The sequence below is a fragment of the Podarcis liolepis genome (assembly GCF_965112155.1).
Source record: "Podarcis liolepis genome assembly, chromosome: W".
Lineage (NCBI taxonomy): Eukaryota > Metazoa > Chordata > Lepidosauria > Squamata > Lacertidae > Podarcis > Podarcis liolepis.
In genome coordinates, this window is record NC_139568.1 from 153453 (window position 1) to 164509 (window position 11057).

The following is an 11057-nucleotide window of genomic DNA, read 5'->3' on the forward strand; positions in this document are numbered from 1 at the left end:
GTCAGTGCCAACATGCTCGGTAAGGCCTGCCTGTCCTGGCTGGGAGCTGGCCTTCCTCCTGCTCCCGCCTCCTCTCATGCAAATGTTTTCTCTTCCCTGCAGCCACCCTCTTCGCCAGCCTCCTGCTACGGCCTCTGCCCAACCTTCTGCCGAGTGCCATCGGCTTCCTCCTGGGCTTCCTGCTGGGGGCGGATGACTACGAAAGGTGCCAAGTGTGACTGGAGACGAAGTGGGGAGGGAAGAGGCAAGGCCCAGCCTCTGTTCTCTGGTGCCTGCCCTTCCCCTTGTGCCATCTTGCCATGTGCCAGCTCCCTTCCCTGTGCTTTGCCCTTTCCACCTTTTCCTCTTGACTCCTGACACAGTTGCACACTTGGCTTTCCACATGGTTCCAGGGCATTGGCAGCAGGTTCAGGGTGCTTGGGGAGGGACCCTGTTGGAGGACAGTCATTCCCCTGCCCATACTACCACCACCACTGCTGCTCTCAGTCCCTGCGCAGTAGTCCACGCTCTCCCCTTCTGCTGCAGCTGAGCATGTGCTACTCTTGGTGGGTACCAGGCATAAGGATTCCTGGCCTGTCCTGGGATTGCAGGACCTCTTTCTCTGTCCCCCCAGCCTTGATGCTCATCAAGAAGGGACAGGGCAGCCACTGTGGCCCACGTACGCCTTAGCCTGCTCTCTATAGTTCAGCTATCTGTCCCCATTCTGCCAAGTAGAGTTCTAGGGTGTTCATTCTTCATGAAACACTAAGCACTGCCTAAAGGGACCAGGGAGGAGGAGGGGGCGCAGGCTGGGCAGCAGGAGGGGAGCTGAGGCAGTGGGTACAGCTGGGTTGGGTTGGGCTCCCCACCCGACCCCAAGTTCTGCAACTTTGTCTTTCTGCTTTTCTGTCCTGGGTTCCTGTACTTGGTGCACACACACTCTTAATTTATTGGGAAACGGTTGTTTCAAAATGAAAGATCCGTTGTGCAGAGATTGTTCTGGTGTTTGGAGGGGAGCTACACTTGCCTTTGCTGGTTTCTCCACTGCTCTGAAGCTCAGCCAGACTTTCCAAATGTAGCCGCCTTGGGCCCTCGCAGCACACATGAGGGAGAGGCTGTGGAGAGGGGGTGCTGCATGGGGCATCAGGTCGTGCAGATACCATGGAATCTGACTTTGCTCTTCACAACAAGGCTTGCAGGTGCAGAAAGAGGGCTACATTGCTTCCCCAAGGTGTTTCTCAATTGCTCTCCTTCCTCATACTGCTTGCAGCTTGCAAGTTTCAGCCCAGCAGCAGCTGGCTGCGAATTATTGCATAGACTCTTGAGGGGAGGTCTGCCCTCCCCTCTCCCCATTAAGCTTTGTCTCCAGGGCTCAGTGGTAGGAGGGAGAACAGAGGAAGAAAAAGAACTGGGCTTGGCTTGAGGGGGTTATGAGAGCATATGTGCACCTGGTGCCAAGGGATAAGGCTGCAGAACTGAGCAGAGCACACTTAAGAGCAGGAGGAGCTGAGCCCTGCTCCCGCCACCACCACCAACAGCAACTCCTAGATGTCCACTTGTTCTTCTCAAGGGAGTCCCCAAAATGACCAAAGGAGACTGGAGCTCTGAGAGCAGCTATGGAGACTGCAGAGTCTGGATGGGAGCTCTTTTATTATTTATTTTCATTTGAAGTGGGATGGAGTGGAGGCTAGATGGATCACTTTTCAGAGGTACTCTAAACAACTATATACACAAGGGCCTCAGAAAGAGTTCGATATAGACCAGTTTTTGAAAACAAATGGATTACAAAAAATCTCGCAAGAAAATAAGACAATGCTGAATTATAAAATTACAGAACAGGAGGTGGAAGGTGCCATTCAGAATATGCAGTTGGGAAAATCTCCAGGGCCGGACGGCCTAACCTCAAAATACTATAGAACTTTGAAGGACTGGATAACTCAACCATTAATGGAGTTACAGGTAGGTAGCCGTGTTGGTCTGCCATAGTCAAAATAAAAAAATTCCTTCCAGTAGCACCTTAAAGGCCAACTAAGTTAGTTCTTGGTATGAGCTTTCGTGTGGTATCTGAAGAAGTGTGCATGCACACGAAAGCTCATACCAAGAACTAACTTAGTTGGCCTTTAAGGTGCTACTGGAAGCCATTAATGGAGGTTTGCAATGAAATTCTAGAGGGGGGGAAAGCGCCAGAGTCGTGGAAAGAAGCATATATTACACTTATACCGAAAATTGAGTCTGAAAAGACACAACTTAAGAACTACCGACCCATATCCCTGCTAAATGTGGATTATAAAATGTTTGCTGATATTTTGGCTAAGAGGTTAAAAAAGGTATTAAAGGAAGAGATACACAAGGACCAAGCTGGCTTTCTTCCAGGCAGACACTTGTGATATAATACGAGGAATATAATTAACATTTTGGAGAAGTTGCAAGAGGATAGCAATACTAAAGCAGTTTTAATTTTTGTGGATGCCGAGAAAGCTTTTGACAATATTTCTTGGAGTTTTATGAAGAAAAATCTTCAGGGGATGGGGGTCGGTCAAGGGTTTGAAAATGGTATAGGTGCAATTTATTCAGAACAAAAGGCCAAATTAATAGTTAACAACGTGGTAACAGAGGAATTTAAGATAGAGAAAGGGACACGACAAGGTTGTCCAATTTCCCCATTACTTTTTATTTCCCTCCTGGAGGTTTTGTTAAACATGATAAGAAGGGACCATCTGATTAAAGGTATAACGGTCGGAGCTAAACAATACAAATTGAAAGCCTTTGCTGATGACCTAGTACTGACATTACAGGAGCCAGAATCTAGCACTAAAAGAGTATTAGAACTGATCCAGGAGTTTGGTCATGTGGCAGGATTTAAGTTGAATAAATTAAATCCTGCCACATGAGTTCTCGAGAAAAATTTAACAATGACTGAAAGAGAGAGGTTTCAGAATGAGACAGGTTTAACAGTGGTCAAGAAGGTGAAATATTTGGGGATTAATATGACAGCTAAAAACGGGAACTTATTTAAGGACAATTACGAAAAATGTTGGTCGGATGTCAAAAAGGACTTAGAAATATGGTCAAACTTGAAGCTTTCCTTGTTGGGCCAAATTGCTGTTATTAAGATGAATGTATTGCCAAGAATGCTGTTTTTGTTTCAATTGCTACAAATTTTGGATAAAATGGACTGTTTCAAGAAGTGGCAGAGAGACATTTCCAAATTTGTCTGGAAGGCCAAGAAACCCAGAATAAAATTTAAAATACTAACTGATGCAAAAGAAAGAGGGGGATTTGCCCTGCCAGACCTTAAACTCTATTATGAATCAGCAGCTTTCTGCTGGTTGAAGGACTGGCTGCTTCTTGAGAACACAGACGTTTTGGATTTAGAAGGTTTCAACAATGTTTTTGGGTGGCATACATATTTATGGTACGACAAGGTTAAAGCACATAAGGCATTTAAAAACCATATTGTCAGGAAAGCACTGTTCAATGTCTGGATACGATACAAAGACTTACTTGAAAATAAAACCCCAAGGTGGTTGTCACCAATGGAGGCAAAAGCTCAAAAAAGGCTCAATATGGAGGCCAAGTGGCCAAAATATTGGGAGATTCTAGAGCAAGAATGAGGCAAATTGAAATTGCAGAGTTTTGAGAAATTAAAAGATAGAGTGCGAGATTGGCTCCATTATTACCAAATAAGAGAGGTATACAATTTAGATAAAAAAATTGGCTTCCAGGTATACTAAAAACAACAAGACCGCCCATAAAATGTATGCTATTGCCATGCCAAAATGAGAGGAAATTAGTTGGAGGGAGGCAAGGGATGGGGCCACGGACCCCTGATTGGGAATAAGGGAACTAGATGGTCCTCGGTGTCCCTTCCAACTCCACAATTCTATGATCCTGTGTCTTAGAGACAAATCTTGAGGCATAGTGTGTGTGTGTTTCTGTTTGAACTTTCCCAGCCTTTGCTTTATTCTGATTTGCGCTTGCGTCCCTACTCCCCACGTGTAGAATTGCTATACCTTTGGATTTTCCTGGACATTCAAGCGTTTCCCGCATGGACACTTGTTTCCAACGGCCAAATCCTGGCAATTCCGGGCAGATGGCAACCCTACCCACTTGTGCCAGATTGCCTGGCATACATTACAAGCATCTAGTCACATAGATTCTCCAGAATCCCGGGGCTAGCCGACCTGACGGGAAGAGTCCACGACCAGGAGGAGGAGGAGTACCAGGAAGAATGGACAAAATTCAAAGATTATTTAGCTAAATATGTCAAGATAACCTAATTGGAAAAGCTTGCAAATACGAGATAGGCTTAGGATTTAAATATGTAAGGATAGGAATTAAGATGTTTCAAGATAGATTAGAAAGAATGAAAGATGTGAAGTGATCAAGTTAATTAATTTTTTTTGAGAAGATTGATTTTGGAAAACTGTTAAAATGAAATACAATGAAATTCAACCAGGGGGATTTGAGGAAGTCCCTTAACAATGTTATCAAGATTGGTTTAATTGTCAGCATCGCCCTAGAGCCAGTGCGCCAACTGGACTCATGTACCACAACCCCGACTGGGCTAGGCAAGCTGGGTAGCACCGCCAGAGACCTCCTTTTCCCACAGGAACAGGTCACAGTGCTGTGGCCTCACAGCTTAGAGCTGAGAGCACCGGATTCACTGTCTCAATACTACAGTCGTTGCGCAGCAGAGTTTTGCAGAGTCTTGCAGAGTATAAGCCACTCGGAGAACAGCTCTGTAGAATATCTTCCTTTTATTCTGTAACTACAACTATGATACAAAACTATATACAGAGCTGAATATTCTAAGCATAAATCAATGCTACACTGAGAGTCTGCAGCTGCTCTTAGCAGCAATCTTATCTCTAGGATCTCTAACACTCTCACTCTCTCCGATACACTGACTGACTGACTCTCTCTCACACACACAGATATGTTGCTGGGCAGAATAAGTAGATAGGCAGGACACGCCTCCTTCTCTCTGGAGAGTCAGCAGAGACCATCAGGAGATGATCAGGAGATTCTTGGGTATGGGAGGGGTGAAATCTCCTCATTAATTACAATTAGGATGTATGTATGTATGTTTGTTTGTTTGTCTTAAACATTTTTGGGGAAATTAATTTAAAAAATGGGGAAAAAACCAACATAGATTATCCAGAATCCCAAGCAGCGACACTGTGAAACTTTCATAGGAATAAAAGGTAGGGGGGAAGGAGGCACAATGTCAAGCAGGCAACAGAATAAACCCGAGCACTGTGGGTCTAAAACCGGCCCCTGAATCTCTTGCTCCCCACTCTGCCCTTCTAACAAGAACATTTTTTTGCTTGCTGGATGGCTGTGTGCAATGAGAGCTCAGTCACTGAGGAAGGGTGCTGGCCCAGTGGGAGTACAGTGGTACCTCGCAAGACGAATGCCTCGCAAGACAAAAAACTCGCTAGACGAAAGGTTTTTCCGTTTTCGATTTGCCTCGCAAGACGAATTTCCCTATGGGCTTGTTTCGCAAGACAAAAACGTCTCGCGACTTTGTTTCCTTTGTCTAAAAACAAAGACATGTTTTGTTTATAAAGTTAATTTATTTTCCCTTCAATTTTTGAACTGCTCTTTACAGTATGTGTGACTTTAAAGAGCAGTTAATAAACTCTTGTTGTACCAAATTTGGCTTTGTTTGGACTTTTTTTGACCATAGGAACGCATTAATTGATTTTCAATGCATTCCTATGGGATTTCGTGATTCGCAAGACGAAAAATTCGCTAGACGACAAAACTTGCGGAACGAATTAATTTCGTCTTGCGGGGCACCACTGTATGTGTTTGCCATGCAGGTGACCCAAAAATCCATTCAAGAGCAAAATTCCAGTTCTCATGTTTTCTGTCGAAATGGCTAATTTAAAGGGGAATAGCATGGTGCCTTCCACAGAGTCAGACCAAGGAGAAATTCTGTAAGCAAAGGTAGCAGGCTTTGAAAAGCTTATGCAGATACACAAGAACACATTGCTAAAAGAAACAAAGGGATTTGGAGGGACCATGAGTGAACAGGTAGTACCAGAATGTACAGAATTGTACCTAGAAAAAGGTTACAACTGGATTACCTTTTTGTAAACAACAACAACAACAACCCCCAAAATAAAACTCGGAAGCAGCAGGACTCCTTAGGAACTCTTCAAAAAACAAAACACAAAACTGCATATCCCTACCTAGTCACCAAATGTGAGGGGAAACGTAAACCAGCGTCTTACACTGCTTTAAATGATAGCCAGATTCTGCAGTTTTTTACCACACCAGAAGTAAAAGCACGGGGCATTAATAAGTTTTTGACAAATCATGCACTTCATTTGTAGGCAAGGGAAAGCTTTCTGAAATGTACAAAATCTTACTAAGATACACAATCTGTTGAAATGACGAGATTCGGGGACGAGATTCGGGGACAGTGGTGTGCCGCCTGGGGAAATGTTCCTTTCCATTCACCTTAAGCAAAGATGTGGTGACCTTGTGCATCCATAAATAACTTTCGGAAATGTATTTCATTACTTCCCAAAGCTTCTCAATGGGCTACCAAATGGCATTTCTTTCTATTTTGCACGAAACTGGGGAAGCAGCTTTAGAAGAAGGGGTTGCTGACATTCACTGGCCTGGAAAACACCTGATGCCAATATTTGTGGGTGGTGAATTGCTTGGGTGGCCTCTCTTGAGAAACGTTGCCAGGAAATGTATGAACCTGTTTGTGATAAAAAGTGATTCGTAAAGCTGCAAACAGCAGGTGTCCCAAGGTTAGGGAGAAAACATGGCAACGAAAGAGCGGGGAGATTAGTTCAGGGTCAAGCTGGGTGGGTTGTCAAGGAAACAGTGTCCTGCCCATCTTTGTGACATCTCGTGCTGCTTGTAGAAAAGACAGCAGCTACACATCCCCGTCGTGGGATAGTTGGGAGGAGTTGGCTGAGACAGAACTGGGACGGAGAAGCAAGCAAGCAAGCGAGGGACCAACAGGGGAGATAGGTGTAGACTTTGCTTTGCTTTCACTTTATCATTTCATTTTCATCTGTATATTTTGTGCACATATTTTCCTGTATATTTTAGACAGAGAGGAGTAGCAATAGGGTTAGAGGCAAGGTTCAGAGTTAGTGTTGTGTGAGCATTTTAAAGCAGTTGAGTTTAAACAGGAGGGGATTTCACCTGAAGAGATGGCCATCATCGTGAATCTGTAAGTAGGATTTCTTCTGCTTCTTTTTTTAAATGTTCTGGGGCGAGGGCTTGGGGTCCCCCACACGGCCAGCATCCCCATGGAATTCAACCCCTTCCTGAACAGCTTAACTTCTCTTCCCTCCCGCCTTCCCATTCTCCCTCAAATCTCATTGCAGCTCAGCTGGTTAGAGGGAGCTGCAGATAGCACCAAGGTTGCAGGTCCAATTCCCATAAGGTACAGCTGCATATTCCTGCATTGCAGGGGGTTGGACTAGATGACCCCCGGGGTACCTTCCATGATCATTATTTGGGATGCTTTTTATTACATTCATAGCCCACTTTTCATCCAAGCAGTTCAAGGTGGCATTTACGGCTTGCCTTTCCCCCTGTTTTTCCCCTCACAACAAACCTGTTAGGCAGGCTAGGATGAGAGTGACTGGACCCAACATCAAACAGTGCACTTCATGACTGAGTGGGGATTTGCACTCGGATCTCCCAGGTCCTCCTAGTCCAGAATTCTAGCCACTATACACCCCCCCTCTCTCTACCCCTTCTCCGTTTCTCAACTCTTCAGCCATCAACTGCAACAGACAGGCGTTCTGTCAGTCTTCCTGTCAGTCACTCTGGCTCTAAGAGAGTTTTCATTGCATTCTTTGGCTCATCTATGCCTTGATGCTTTGACGACCTTCCTAGCAGCCCCCTTCGCTCTCCAGGCAGGGCTGCTGTCCTAACAGCATTATGCTGAGGGCTCTTTTAAATGCTGGAAATGCTTCCCTTATCTTTCCTTTGTTGGGGGTGGGGGTAGTGTTGGAATCCCCCCCCCCACATACATGAGATGCACCACTGTGTTCCTGTGGAGAGCCGTTTGGGGTCTGTGGGTGCATAAAAAAACAAAAAGAGCCCTATTGCGTGGCAAGTTCCTGCCCCCCCAAGTGGAAATAAAGACACATGACACAATTATTTAAGGTTAGTGGGCTAAATATGGCCACAACTTTATTGGTTACAGGTGATGAGTGGTATTGGCTTAGGCATTGGTCCTAACCGACTATCCGGCTTCAGCCTGTCTGCTTGAAGTCCGGGAAGGGTTGACCACCAGTAGGGGGAGTCCTGCTGATGCACATCAACTCGGAACCCCCCCCCCCCACTACCCTTCAATATGCGGGGCAGGTGGTGGCGCTTCCTCCCCTCTTCCATCTACAGAACAATACCAATACCAATGCCTAACCGCCAATACCCAGAAAGTTGTGACGATTTGCTACGAGGTAGGCGGCGATAAATAGGGCTGGTCACGCTCCCTGAGCCAGCGATTGGCTGTCCAGGGGCTGACGCGGCCGCAACTCCACCTCCTTTGTAGGCGGAAGTGGCTTTGCTGGATCAGAGGAAAAGCCCGTCTAGTACAAACTCACAAGCAGTAGCCCACTCCTGCTGCTTCTCCTCTAGCTGTTGGCTTCAGAGGTAGAGTGCCTCTGTTCCTGGAAGCTCTATATTGCTATGCTGAGTAATAGTAAGAGATGCTGTTGTTCTCCTCCAACAATTGGTGTAATTTGCTTCCCAGCAAATTCTAATTTCCCGAGTTTCCCCTGTATGTGTGGGGTTTTGTGTCAGCATCACTTGTGTGGGTTCACTTACTATTCCCTTGTTGCATTTCCTTGGTGGTGAGAGAGGTCTGCCTGCAACTGTTAGGCCACCCGTATTTGTGTTATGGCTATGCTGCAAAGACTCCCTGCCTTCTCTTACACACACACAACCCATTTTGGTTGTAGGCTTCTGTCTCAGGTTTTGAAATGTGTTGGGGAGGGGGCTTTACTGGGTTGTTTTTCACCTTTATAATGCATTTTGTGTTTTTATATTGCGATTTTTATGTTGTAACCAGTGCTTTTTTCTATTAAAAAAAATGTTTGGGGTACTCTCATTTTGACTCAAGAAAATCACCATTTTATAGTTCAAATCAGGGAAAATAAATGCAGTACAGTAAATGGACAAAAGTGCAAAGATTCACAAAATGTTTCGGGGTGTGCGTACCCCTGCATCCCCCCAGAAAAAGCACTGGTTGTAACTGAGACCTGTGGGTATAGGGCGGTATAACAACAACAACAACAACAACAACAACAACAAGGTCTGCCCCTCTCCTTCTCTTCTAGGTTCAGGCGACTGAGGGACATGGCAGCCCGCAAGAAGAAGGGGACCCGCAAAGTCCCCAAGAAGTCCAGGGTTGCTGTGGGCCCACGTGAGCAAATGCTTCCTTTTCATTTTGGAGCGTAAGGAGGGGTGGTCTCAATGCTCTAATCCTCAACTGTGGAAAATAAGTAGAAATGAACTAACCTGCCCCCATGTCCTTTCCTGCTTCTCTTGTTGCAGATGGTTCAGAGACTGGCAGGGTCTGGGCATCGCCTGTGGTTAGTATTTGAGAAAACAGCATAGTACATACGAAATCCCTCACCCCCCCCACCCCCATCCACCCCATCCAGTGCTGTTTATACCCCCATTTTGGCGGTCTCAGATGCAGAGAAGCCCTCCTGCCATGAACTGACAGCCTGACTCTTGCCATTTCAGCAACTGGAGAAGGATGAGATGTTGCTCTGCTGCGTGCTGGCCACTTGCTCGGAGGCCCGCCAGAGAGAAAAGGACAGGTTGAGGTACTCCAAAAAGATGGCCGTCAAGGCAGTTGCGGTGAGCGAGAGGTTGCATGAGATATCCAGGGGTGAGGTGGGCAGGAGAGCTGGGGATGGGATTGGGGGGATGCTGGGCAGAAGGAAGGCCTGGCAGGGTCTGGCCAAGAGAAGGGTTGTGCAGGCATTTGGCATTGTAGCACCCTGCTTGTGGTTAACGCTTAGCTGGAATGAAATATTCAACGCAGCAATAGAGAAATTAAAATAATAATTTATTTGTCAGACAAATAAATGAGAGGCACAGTGGTATATGGTTACCAAGCTCTGGCCTGGCCTCCTGTCATTATGGCCAGCACTTATATTCCCTCAGCCCAGGCCCCTTGCTCCTCCTTTGGCTGCCTCTGTCCAATCAGCCTGGTTGAATTTCCTATTGGCTGATTGCTATAACCAATCCTAAAAGATACACCCATTTCCTATTGCCTTTTATGGGATACAAAAAGCTATATATTCTTCTATCTATAAATGACAAATAAGTAGTCATATATCTTACATTTGTCTCAACAAGGAACCTTAATTACCAGCTCACCTCTTGCCCTCCTTGCCCTATTGCCCTCCAAAACAGATGGTTAATAGTTTTAAATTTTTATCTTAGACAGATGTCAGGGATCTTGGGTTCACATTCTCATGCATCATCATGAAAGATCTCCTTTTTGGAGGTCTTTAAACAATGGCCTGACAACCATATATCAGGACTGCTTGGATGGCGTCTCCTGTCTGGCAGGGGGCTGGGCTCATCTGCCCCTCTGGTCCCCTACAGCAATATGACTCTATGAAATAAGAATTTAACATTTCTTTCTTTCTAGATCCTTTGCATAATTACATTTAAGGCAGTATATTTCATACATTATCATAGATAGCTTTTTAGAAGAATAAGCCTTCTCAAAGGAAAGGATGGACCAGTTTACAGCCTCAAAATAAAATGGGAAAAAAAGCCTCTCCTTCTATTTACACTCCTCCAGCCAGTTGCTTTCTTTTCCATCTGCTCTTGGCCTTTAACCTTAGGAAGATATGCTTCAAGTTTAATGGAGGCACATGGTTTTATTTTACTATTTACCAAACTCTTAATTATGTAGGGTCTGTGTAACCTTGGTCTTCAGCCTGTAATTCCCTTTTTACGACTTTGAGAATTGTTTTCTGCTATAAATCAGGGGGCCCCCTTGTCCAGGAGGATAAACATCTTGCCAAAGTACTTAGGCAGTTGGTCTTCTGGCATAAAACATTTGA

General features: G+C 45.4%; 1 long non-coding RNA gene across 1 annotated transcript; it reads left to right on the forward strand.

The window, feature by feature from the left end:
- Window positions 1-9309: 9309 nt before the first annotated feature.
- On the forward strand, window positions 9310-9768 carry LOC310697791. The gene is made up of 3 exons (XR_014521212.1): window positions 9310-9391; window positions 9523-9560; window positions 9718-9768. It is a non-coding gene; the product is annotated as an uncharacterized lncRNA (long non-coding RNA).
- The last annotated feature ends 1289 nt before the right edge of the window (window positions 9769-11057 follow it).